Source organism: Pinus tabuliformis, chromosome 9, assembly GCF_031772625.1.
Source record: "Pinus tabuliformis cultivar Carrire ecotype Pingquan chromosome 9, CPIR1, whole genome shotgun sequence".
In the NCBI taxonomy this organism is placed as follows: domain Eukaryota; kingdom Viridiplantae; phylum Streptophyta; class Pinopsida; order Pinales; family Pinaceae; genus Pinus; species Pinus tabuliformis.
In genome coordinates, this window is record NC_142307.1 from 1,104,122,284 (window position 1) to 1,104,135,348 (window position 13,065).

Consider the following 13,065-nt stretch of genomic DNA (forward strand, 5'->3'; position numbering starts at 1 on the left):
TTTGCAAAGGAAAATGTCTCATATTTACAAACTTATAATTTTAAGTAAGAGTATTGATTTGTTACAGGCAGAAGATCTTTTAATTGTTCTGTTAAGATCAATGTGATTTATTTTTCTATGAGCGGAAGAGACAAAATATTTTATAATCATAATTACGCCGTAAGGCGTTTCCCTTTGAAATGGATTGCCTCAGCCGCCACCGTGTCCTATTGTTGACCGTCGATTTCAGGTGTTAGACGATTGAATGATTTGTGATCGTTGATCGAACACTCATCCAGAACTGAACCCTTAATGAACCGTTAATGAGAAAGCCAGACAGACGCACCGCCAGCGAGCCATAGGTAGGAGCTGGAGCGGCCGAGGCCTTGAAATGCGAAGTTAGAAGTCTTGAATTCCTGCAGCCATGGCAGAACAGGTACTCCAGCTCTATTCCTTGAAGGCTTTTTTATGGTTTGTTTTATGTATTTTGGATTTTTTAGGGTTTCCGCGGAAGAACAAGCGAGTGTCTGGAGTGAAGAAGATTTTGGTTTATTGAGCTCTTTCAAATTCAACTGTTGTTTTTCTTACATTTGTTTGGCCCATAATATCCAGTTTTTATTAAGAAAACCCTTCTTTTTCACTCTGTTCTGCTTAATGCGTTTTACACGATTCGTGTTAAATGCAAAACGAAGCTCTCTATTTTAAATATCATTTTGCATTTTGTACAAATTTGTGCCAGCAGCTTCACTTGGATTTGCGTTTTACACGATTCGTGTTAAATGCAGAACGAAGCTCTCTATTTTAAATATCATTTTGCATTTTGTACAAATTTGTGCCAGCAGCTTCACTTGGATTTGTTTGTGCCAGGACCATTCCAGCGCTTCGATTTCACATGTTTCACCCTTCAAGGTGAGAAAGAGGGCAACGATGAATGAAAGGTGAGAAGCGCAGCTGCCCTGTCTCTTTGATAAAAGAGGGTAGCCACAAAAGAAATTTTTAATGCGTTAAATCTGTACTAGGCAGCGGCGTTTTTTAATTAAATGTTGTTATTGTAGCAAGAAATGTTAATTTTTTTATACTTTTCCTAAATTACAGGTAGCCGATCTCATTCTCTTCGTGACAAAATCAGTGTAGGGCAAATCTTCCCCTTCATAAATCTCACATCTCTGTTTCTTCGAAAGAAAAGAGTAACTTCTCCCCTTATTTTCTCAGTTTTGAGCGTTAAGAGCAATAAATTACTGTTAAATAAATTGTTTCATTGACATCTTTAGTGTTTTCATGCCTAATTAAAAATTGCTCGTAATGTTTCAGAGGAGAGTAACAGTATATCTAGGTTTTAAATGTGAAATTGTTTAAAGTTAGGGAGGTTGGAAATGAAATCTATATCTATTGTATTCTCATTTCTCTGCTTTGCCCCTAGAAGACGTTTTTTCTTTTTCTTATTTAATTGAGTATGGTTAAATTCATTGCAGCTGCAGCCAGCCTTGGCTTTTATAATAACAAGTGATTTTAATATTTTTGTTTTTTTTGGTAAATTATAAGTTGCTGGTTCCAACATCAACCATCTCCTTGTCTTGAAAATAAGAGCAGTAAAGGGAAGTTCCTTCCCTTAGTTTCCCACTCCTTGTCTTGAAAATAAGAGCAGTAAAGGGAAGTTCCTTCCCTTAGTTTCCCAGTTTTGAGGGTTCAGAGCAATATTAGTGTTACATAAATTGTTTTCATTGACATTATTAGTGTTTTTCAGATCCAATTGCATATATCTCATCATCTTTGCGGGCAGTGTGGTGTTGATTTCCAGTTTAGCCACACGACACTCTTAGTTTTTTTTTTTTCAGTCTTAGCAGCTTTTTGTTTTTTTGTTTTTCTCCTTTTATTACGCCGTAAGGCGTTCCCTCTGAGAAAGACATCCCTAAAATGTGATGTGTGCGATTCTGAACCATTGATTCTTGTGTTAGACGATTGAGGTGTTTTCTGCCGTTGATTTAATCTGTTTTTTTCATAGAATGATTTACTATGTTTTTTTCCACCAGCTGTAAGACAGAGAGGGAGGATCTGACAATGGGCCATGAAAAGCCAGGCCTCCTGGCGATGAGACTCTTAGACTCTTAGCAGTGACTGAACCGAAACTCTTTGCAGTCATTGAACCGAAACGTGTCTTCGCAGTGATGAAACGTCTCTTTCTTCTTGGTTTCCTGTCTTTCTCCCTGCCTGAGGGCCGCGTATCCAGCGCAGATAACAGCACTATTTCTACTGTTTGCTTCACACATGGGATTTCTGCTCTTCTGGTTGCAAAATTCTGTCAACCATCTCCTTGTCTTGAAAATAAGAGCAGTAAAGGGAAGTTCCTTCCCTTAGTTTCCCACTCCTTGTCTTGAAAATAAGAGCAGTAAAGGGAAGTTCCTTCCCTTAGTTTCCCAGTTTTGAGGGTTCAGAGCAATATTAGTGTTACATAAATTGTTTTCATTGACATTATTAGTGTTTTTTAGATCCAATTGCATATATCTCATCATCTTTGCGGGCAGTGTGGTGTTGATTTCCAGTTTAGCCACACGACACTCTTAGTTTTTTTTTTTTCAGTCTTAGCAGCTTTTTGTTTTTTTGTTTTTCTCCTTTTATTACGCCGTAAGGCGTTCCCTCTAAGAAAGACATCCCTAAAATGTGATGTGTGCGATTCTGAACCATTGATTCTTGTGTTAGACGATTGAGGTGTTTTCTGCCGTTGATTTAATCTGTTTTTTTCATAGAATGATTTACTATGTTTTTTTCCACCAGCTGTAAGACAGAGAGGGAGGATCTGACAATGGGCCATGAAAAGCCAGGCCTCCTGGCGATGAGACTCTTAGACTCTTAGCAGTGACTGAACCGAAACTCTTTGCAGTCATTGAACCGAAACGTGTCTTCGCAGTGATGAAACGTCTCTTTCTTCTTGGTTTCCTGTCTTTCTTCCTGCCTGAGGGCCGCGTATCCAGCGCAGATAACAGCACTATTTCTACTGTTTGCTTCACACATGGGATTTCTGCTCTTCTGGTTGCAAAATTCTGTCAACCATCTCCTTGTCTTGAAAATAAGAGCAGTAAAGGGAAGTTCCTTCCCTTAGTTTCCCACTCCTTGTCTTGAAAATAAGAGCAGTAAAGGGAAGTTCCTTCCCTTAGTTTCCCAGTTTTGAGGGTTCAGAGCAATATTAGTGTTACATAAATTGTTTTCATTGACATTATTAGTGTTTTTTAGATCCAATTGCATATATCTCATCATCTTTGCGGGCAGTGTGGTGTTGATTTCCAGTTTAGCCACACGACACTCTTAGTTTTTTTTTTTTCAGTCTTAGCAGCTTTTTGTTTTTTTGTTTTTCTCCTTTTATTACGCTGTAAGGCGTTCCCTCTAAGAAAGACATCCCTAAAATGTGATGTGTGCGATTCTGAACCATTGATTCTTGTGTTAGACGATTGAGGTGTTTTCTGCCGTTGATTTAATCTGTTTTTTTCATAGAATGATTTACTATGTTTTTTTCCACCAGCTGTAAGACAGAGAGGGAGGATCTGACAATGGGCCATGAAAAGCCAGGCCTCCTGGCGATGAGACTCTTAGACTCTTAGCAGTGACTGAACCGAAACTCTTCGCAGTCATTGAACCGAAACGTGTCTTCGCAGTGATGAAACGTCTCTTTCTTCTTGGTTTCCTGTCTTTCTTCCTGCCTGAGGGCCGCGTATCCAGCGCAGATAACAGCACTATTTCTACTGTCTGCTTCACACATGGGATTTCTGCTCTTCTGGTTGCAAAATTCTTAGCGGTCAGTGTTTCTTGCCCTTCTTTCTTTATGCTTTCTGATTTATGTAAGCCATTCTTCCTCTTATGGCTTCTGATTTATTCTTTTAAAGCTGTTATGGTTTGATTTGTTCTTTGCTCTGCTTTCAGTAAGCCCTGTACTATGTTTTCTACATGTGCAAATAACTTGAATCATGAAGACAATATGTACGTTTAACCAGTGGTGTCAGCCTCGCTGCAACCATTTTTTGTAATAGAATTTTACCAGTTTCTGTTAGAAAAAACAGTGCTTTAAATCTCAATCATGCAATCGGTGCATTGAATATAGGTCTCAGCACAGATCCATCTGCTGAGGTTGTTGAGCACCCTGTGCTCTACAATCCGGATGCACGTGGAGGATCAATCAACAATTCCTTTGGATATCAGTGCATTGGAATTAAATGACGAATTGGGTGGACGGAATAAAGACCTCAGCGCAGTCCCATCTAAACCCTGATTTGATATGAGATTATTGGGTGCACTGATTATGGACCTTAACGCAAACCCATCTAAACCCCGCTTGGATATAAGTTACTGGATAAATTTAATATAGACGTTGGCACACACCCATGTAAACACTGATCTGATCAGAGGTTGCGAAACTAAATGATGCATACCTCAATTTCACATAAATGGCCGATGCAACTGTTCCAAAAGTTAACCCAAGGTCTGCCCCAAAAGGTACTTCTTCTACTTCTGGTTCAAGATTTGTTCAATAGGCTTCAAGATTTCTCCAAAAAACTCTCCAAGATGCTGATTCAAGGCTTATTCAAAAAGCTTCAAATTCTGTTCAAGAGGTTGATACATAATGTCTTTAGAAGCTGCTCCAAAGCTCTTCAAGGGTTACTGAGAGTCATTCCAAGTACATCACTCGACATCACTGGTTTGAGATCATTGCACTGGTCAATGTTCTGATTTGGAGCTCAAAACATAGAACCTATTTGCACAATCGCATTGATTCCTCACAGTGTTCCACTATTCATCATTTATTCCATTGTACATACCGACACTTACTTCGGACTTGCATCAACTGAGCATGGTCAGTTTTCCTAATCAGCAGAGATCTAAGCCTTGCATATTACCCTTTGCAATCGACTTCTTAAATTGTTCAATTAAACTGTTATATGTACCTTCGCTGACAACTTGAAGGAGGTCTGAAATTTTTATTCACAATCTGTCTAAATTTATAGTATGCCCCAGCTCTCTAGCAATTGTTCCCGTGGTATTGTTGGAGGACAGATCGATGTTTGATACTTCCAACAGTCTCTAACTCTATATGCAATGATTACCATACAGAGAGTGGTGCCTTTAAGTTTTGCTTACTTATCTCCATAGGATGAAGAGCTTGTGGAGTTATAGTTTGCAATAGGGATCATCTAAATGATATTGCTGACGCTGTTATCCATCACACTCCAGCTCTATCCAAAACAGTCTAGAAAAATTACATTTGTTGCATCTTAATCTAAACTGAAATTTCTGAGAACGAAATCTTCATTTTTCAGTCATAAGAAAACTTTTACAACTGAGATTTATATGCCCAGAAATTCTCTTTATTTCAGCACAAGGGATCTTAGAAATTACAGCTTTTATTCTACACTTAAATCTACTCCTAAGACTGTAAAATTCATTAGATAATACCTGTAACATCTGACCAGTGATTCTGTCTCATAAATATTCAATCCTTAACAATCTAATAACCCTTAAGTCAGATTCATAATAAGTCCTTAAAACCTTCAATATTCATTATATATTTCAGGACTTAGCGGAGTTAGGGAGGTCACCCTTGTGTTCGCACTACACCATCCTCAAGTGAGGGAAGATGTTGCTCACGTAACAATGATGACTCTTCCATGTTCCACTTGGATTTCTTTTAATGAGGACTTTACACATAAGGGATGGTTTCAGTTATGGGCCCTTCAGCTACATCTCCCCTGCCTTACTGAGATTCCTATTTTACTGATTGGGCATATTGCTACTTGCAGTGGAGAAAAGTACAAGAAACATTGATCTTTCTCTTTGGGTTGTCTGGCAGATATCCCACAAAGTACAACCTTATATTCTAGCTATACTCTCAATTACAGAGTATAAGTAGGGTAAAATGTTTTTAAATATGAAGGTCTTACAACAAGGTGGCTGGAAGTTCTTGTAACGAGATCCAATCTTGTTAACTTTGGAAGTAATTTGACTCATAAAATGTATTTATATATTTTACTTATGAAATCACTATTTAAGTTTGCAAAGTTATACATATTCTATTTTTAGTGTGCAAAGTCATGCATATTCTATCTGTAAATTTGAATTGATAACTTTTGAATGATGCAACATATTTTTTTAACCATCAAATTATATTAAAAAATGATATTAAACTACTTGTTCTCGGATCATCTTGCATGTAGTTTAATCTCTGTTTTGTTATTGAATTTCTCCCTACCTTTATTTGACAATATCCATTTTTTACTATATGTGAAGCAGTTGCAAACTAATTTGTAGTTGCTGTTCAACTTTCAGCGTTGAAGGACATTTCTGGACGTTCTCTGTATTGCTTCAACTCCGGTAACAACCTTAATCTCCTTTCCGAGTTTTTGCTTCATTTCTATTTCATCCATGGACCATGATAGAAAATCCTCTTCCATCAATTGTACATTAGCCACTCAGCAACTATAATATTTTACCCTATTTACAAGAACAACATTCCTTAGTTTTTTAACAATACGTATTTCTGTGTGGCCCTAAATAAAGAAACAATACGTTACAAATTTCTTAGAAGAGATGGTATTATTTCCTTTTTTGGTCCACACAACGGGTTCCTTCAAGACTTTTACAAAGTCTTCTTCTTTTCTGACCCTAATGACCTTATTATGACACTCTGCCCTAACCAACATGGCAACTTATATTTGGCAAAATCTGATACAAAAGAACTCTATATGCAATGATTACCATACAGAGAGTGGTGCCTTTAAGTTTTGCTTACTTATCTCCATAGGATGAAGAGCTTGTGGAGTTATAGTTTGCAATAGGGTCATCTAAATGATATTGCTGACGCTGTTATCCATCACACTCCAGCTCTATCCAAAACAGTCTAGAAAAACTACATTTGTTGCATCTTAATCTAAACTGAAATTTCTGAGAACAAAATCTTCATTTTTCAGTCATAAGAAAACTTTTACAACTGAGATTTATATATGCCCAGAAATTCTCTTTATTTCAGCACAAGGGATCTTAGAAATTACAGCTTTTATTCTACACTTAAATCTACTCCTAAGACTGAAATTCATTAGATAATACCTGTAACATCTGACCAGTGATTCTGTCTCATAAATATTCAATCCTTAACAATCTAATAACCCTTAAGTCAGATTCATAATAAGTCCTTAAAACCTTCAATATTCATTATATATTTCAGGACTTAGCGGAGTTAGGGAGGTCACCCTTGTGTTCGCACTACACCATCCTCAAGTGAGGGAAGATGTTGCTCACGTAACAATGATGACTCTTCCATGTTCCACTTGGATTTCTCTTAATGAAGACTTTACACATAAGGGATGGTTTCAGTTATGGGCCCTTCAGCTACATCTCCCCTGCCTTGCTGAGATTCCTATTTTACTGATTGGGCATATTGCTACTTGCAGTGGAGGAAAGTACAAGAAACATTGATCTTTCTCTTTGGGTTGTCTGGCAGATATCCCACAAAGTCATCCAATCCAATAGCCACAGAGACCTGGATTTCCAACAAAACTGAGGCAAAAATCGTTCCCATCAGATAAAATGTACAGACTTGAGAATATCAAGAAGAAAACTGAATTTGATCTAGAAATAAAATGTGTTCATTATATCTATACCTTTCTGGGGTAAACCTTGTAAACCAGTGATTCTGTCTCATAAATATTCAATCCTTAACAATCTAATAACCCTTAAGTCAGATTCATAATAAGTCCTTAAAACCTTCAATATTCATTATATATTTCAGGACTTAGCGGAGTTAGGGAGGTCACCCTTGTGTTCGCACTACACCATCCTCAAGTGAGGGAAGATGTTGCTCACGTAACAATGATGACTCTTCCATGTTCCACTTGGATTTCTCTTAATGAAGACTTTACACATAAGGGATGGTTTCAGTTATGGGCCCTTCAGCTACATCTCCCCTGCCTTACTGAGATTCCTATTTTACTGATTGGGCATATTGCTACTTGCAGTGGAGGAAAGTACAAGAAACATTGATCTTTCTCTTTGGGTTGTCTGGCAGATATCCCACAAAGTACAACCTTATATTCTAGCTATACTCTCAATTACAGAGTATAAGTAGGGTAAAATGTTTTTAAATATGAAGGTCTTACAACAAGGTGGCTGGAAGTTCTTGTAATGAGATCCAATCTTGTTAACTTTGGAAGTAATTTGACTCATAAAATGTATTTATATATTTTACTTCTGAAATCACTATTTAAGTTTGCAAAGTTATACATATTCTATTTTTAGTGTGCAAAGTCATGCATATTCTATCTGTAAATTTGAATTGATAACTTTTGAATGATGCAACATATTTTTTTAACCATCAAATTATATTAAAAATATTAAACTACTTGTTCTCGGATCATCTTGCATGTAGTTTAATCTCTGTTTTGTTATTGAATTTCTCCCTACCTTTATCTGACAATATCCATTTTTTACTATATGTGAAGCAGTTGCAAACTAATTTGTAGTTGCTGTTCAACTTTCAGCGTTGAAGGACATTTCTGGACGTTCTCTGTATTGCTTCAACTCCGGTAACAACCTTAATCTCCTTTCTGAGTTTTTGCTTCATTTCTATCTCATCCATGGACCATGATAGAAAATCCTCTTCCATCAACTGTACATTAGCCACTCAGCAACTATAATATTTTACCCTATTTACAAGAACAGCATTCCTTAGTTTTTTTTTTCACTTTCTTGTTTTTTTACAATACGTATTTCTGTGTGGCCCTAAATAAAGAAACAATACGTTACAAATTTCTTAGAAGAGATGGTATTATTTCCGTTTTTGGTCCACACAACGGGTTCCTTCAAGACTTTTACAAAGTCTTCTTCTTTGCTGACCCTAATGACCTTATTATGACACTCTGCCCTAACCAACATGGCAACTTATATTTGGCAAAATCTGATACAAAAGAACTCTATATGCAATGATTACCATACAGAGAGTGGTGCCTTTAAGTTTTGCTTACTTATCTCCATAGGATGAAGAGCTTGTGGAGTTATAGTTTGCAATAGGGATCATCTAAATGATATTGCTGACGCTGTTATCCATCACACTCCAGCTGTATCCAAAACAGTCTAGAAAAACTACATTTGTTGCATCTTAATCTAAACTGAAATTTCCGAGAACAAAATCTTCATTTTTCAGTCATAAGAAAACTTTTACAACTGAGATTTATATATGCCCAGAAATTCTCTTTATTTCAGCACAAGGGATCTTAGAAATTACAGCTTTTATTCTACACTTAAATCTACTCCTAAGACTGTGAAATTCATTAGATAATACCTGTAACATCTGACCAGTGATTCTGTCTCATAAATATTCAATCCTTAACAATCTAATAACCCTTAAGTCAGATTCATAATAAGTCCTTAAAACCTTCAATATTCATTATATATTTCAGGACTTAGCGGAGTTAGGGAGGTCACCCTTGTGTTCGCACTACACCATCCTCAAGTGAGGGAAGATGTTGCTCACGTAACAATGATGACTCTTCCATGTTCCACTTGGATTTCTCTTAATGAAGACTTTACACATATAAGGGATGGTTTCAGTTATGGGCCCTTCAGCTACATCTCCCCTGCCTTGCTGAGATTCCTATTTACTGATTGGGCATATTGCTACTTGCAGTGGAGGAAAGTACAAGAAACATTGATCTTTCTCTTTGGGTTGTCTGGCAGATATCCCACAAAGTCATCCAATCCAATAGCCACAGAGACCTGGATTTCCAACAAAACTGAGGCAAAAATTGTTCCCATCAGATAAAATGTACAGACTTGAGAATATCAAGAAGAAAACTGAATTTGATCTAGAAATAAAATGTGTTCATTATATCTATACCTTTATGGGGTAAACCTTGTAAAGTTCTGTGTGGCAGGAATATTCCCAGACAAATTGTTTTGGCAGAGGTTTCTGTAATTGTGACAGAGGTTCCTTCAAGACTTTTACAAAGTCTTCTTCTTTGCTGACCCTAATGACCTTATTATGACACTCTGCCCTAATCAACATGGCAACTTATATTTGGCAAAATCTGATACAAAAGAACTCTATATGCAATGATTACCATACAGAGAGTGGTGCCTTTAAGTTTTGCTTACTTATCTCCATAGGATGAAGAGCTTGTGGAGTTATAGTTTGCAATAGGGTCATCTAAATGATATTGCTGACGCTGTTATCCATCACACTCCAGCTCTATCCAAAACAGTCTAGAAAAACTACATTTGTTGCATCTTAATCTAAACTGAAATTTCTGAGAACAAAATCTTCATTTTTCAGTCATAAGAAAACTTTTACAACTGAGATTTATATATGCCCAGAAATTCTCTTTATTTCAGCACAAGGGATCTTAGAAATTACAACTTTTATTCTACACTTAAATCTACTCCTAAGACTGTAAAATTCATTAGATAATACCTGTAACATCTGACCAGTGATTCTGTCTCATAAATATTCAATCCTTAACAATCTAATAACCCTTAAGTCAGATTCATAATAAGTCCTTAAAACCTTCAATATTCATTATATATTTCAGGACTTAGCAGAGTTGGGGAGGTCACCCTTGTGTTCGCACTACACCATCCTCAAGTGAGGGAAGATGTTGCTCACGTAACAATGATGACTCTTCCATGTTCCACTTGGATTTCTCTTAATGAAGACTTTACACATAAGGGATGGTTTCAGTTATGGGCCCTTCAGCTACATCTCCCCTGCCTTACTGAGATTCCTATTTTACTGATTGGGCATATTGCTACTTGCAGTGGAGGAAAGTACAAGAAACATTGATCTTTCTCTTTGGGTTGTCTGGCAGATATCCCACAAAGTCATCCAATCCAATAGCCACAGAGACCTGGATTTCCAACAAAACTGAGGCAAAAATCGTTCCCATCAGATAAAATGTACAGACAGAGTTATTTTCAGAATAATTGTGAGGGTATTAATAAATTGTAATTTGGGGACAATAAAGAATGTAGTAAATGATATTTATAGACAATATCCACACTAAAGAATAGTTAGACAGAAAATGAGATGCTAATATATATGTCACATAAAATGTGTAACAAAAATGAAGGTGGCATTGTTTATTTGGGAAATGCTAATGTATTTACAAGCGTTCCAGGTATTTTTGTTCCAAGCAACCTTTAAGGAAAATCAAAGAGAAAGATGTAAAGATGGGATTATACAATGTGATACAAACCAAGCCATTTGTAGATAAATTGTAGAAGAGAAGATCAATGGTTTATATGTTAAGCTAAATGTGCAACTCTGAGTAGAAGCTATGGGTTCATACTATCACCTCAATGTACTGTTATGGGTATTATTCTTCTCTTGAAATTGATGTAATTATTTAATCTCTATTTAATAATCCTCGTTGTTGTTCAGCTATGGAAATCTCTTTTGAAAAAGGGTTCAATAAGATGATAGTGTTGTTCATGGGGCAACTCAGACTGTCAGAACTTAGACCTATGACAACATGGAGAGGAAGAAATAGTCAGAGAAAATGCAGGGTTAGATAGCCTAAAAAAATCTCTTCCTATACAGAATCCAGATTGCTGTGGAGACTTGAGGAAGGGATGGAATAACATCAAGAGAAAACTGTCAAGATTCAAGAGAAAACTGTCAAGATAGACGAAGAAGGACAATAGTTTTGGTGCTGTATCTCAGGGTACAGCAACCAGAATTACAGGAATTAACAGCAGATGTGTCTGAGCAAGTTGAATTCTGCTATGTGATGAACTAGGATTTGGTGCCTATTATGGTATTATTTCCTTTTTTGGTCCACACAATGGTGTTGCCTTGTGAAGTCCACTTTGGCATCTGTGGGTTCTGTACTCTAACGGCTGCTGCAGCACCCGTGAAAGGGCGCGCATGAATATATTTGTGAAGACGCCGGTGACATTGTAACCCAAAAGCAATAGCTGCCATTGTAGAATCCAACGATAGAGATTGCTGATATTACTGTTAGCAGAGTCAGCCATGTTCAGCACTGCCGAGAGTCGAATGTTTGTAATATCATAATATATTTCTGCCAACATTCCACAGTTCAACTTAGCCGGAATCAGGGAAATAAAAGAATTTGCAATTTGAATAGTTCAGATCGCAAAACCCTTTAAATTACACTCTTGAATGGACTTCTCAATTACAGTTCTAAAAATGGATCAGACTGTAATTTCCTGTAATGAAAGTGTTTATTTAGATCCTGGAGGGGAAACCTCACTACTGTTATCTCTCAATTTAATTGATAGTCATCAAATAAGCATAATGATCCCTTATAAGTGTTTGTTTTCATAATCATAAAATAATAGTGTCTTGGTATCCTTGGATAATGACAAGGATCATGGCCAGTATGGTTGGCGAATAGAATTTTATATGGGTTTTTATGATGTTATTCTGAAGGATTTACTTCCAATGGTAGAAGACTATAGGAATTTATTTTGGATTTATAGTTTTTATTTTTATTTTTTTATATGGTTATGACTGATGTTTTCAAAATGTATAGCCTCCTTTATATTTGCTTATACAAAGTCATTGCCAACGTAATTTTTTAAAGGTTGAAATCCATTAAATCCATTTTATCAACCACCATTCACAAGAACAAATTGTTTTTGAGAAGGCAGGTTGATGATGTTTTATGTAATGGAGTTACCGCAACGAAATTGCCTTTTTTGTGTTATTAACTTATTTAAAGTTAATGATGAATTACTTTTCTAATGACCAAGTAAAAAGGAAGTTTTTAGACTAATTACTTTAGCTTAAAAGACATATCGCAAGTGATAATCTCATCTACCTCAAATGCTTGTAGAGCTTCTCATTAGATTCATTAGGGATGAGATCCATTAGGGATACATGTAATGGAAACGGCATGAACAACCAAACCGAGAACGATTTTCCATGAAGATCAACCATGCTATAAAAGGAGGAACGTCTTGGTTGAGGAGGACCTTAAAACTCGTGTTTTTTTCGTGGCTTTGATACCATTATGGAGTGTAGCAGAAGTATATGATAAGCATTTAACACATTTAATCAATAGTATATAAATATCAAAACAATATCTTATG

The 13,065-nt window shown here is 36.4% G+C and overlaps 1 long non-coding RNA gene across 24 annotated transcripts; it reads left to right on the forward strand.

The window, feature by feature from the left end:
• The first annotated feature begins 50 nt into the window (after positions 1 to 50).
• On the forward strand, positions 51 to 12,240 carry LOC149152521 (uncharacterized). 24 transcript variants are annotated; one of them, XR_016263529.1, is made up of 7 exons: positions 95 to 415; positions 822 to 917; positions 1,075 to 1,109; positions 2,010 to 3,766; positions 6,253 to 6,333; positions 8,496 to 8,540; positions 11,390 to 12,240. It is a non-coding gene; the product is annotated as an uncharacterized LOC149152521 (long non-coding RNA). The 24 variants fall into 24 exon arrangements; XR_016263521.1 differs by having other exon boundaries at positions 97 to 415; positions 847 to 917; positions 1,075 to 1,166; XR_016263522.1 differs by having other exon boundaries at positions 97 to 415; positions 847 to 917.
• The last annotated feature ends 825 nt before the right edge of the window (positions 12,241 to 13,065 follow it).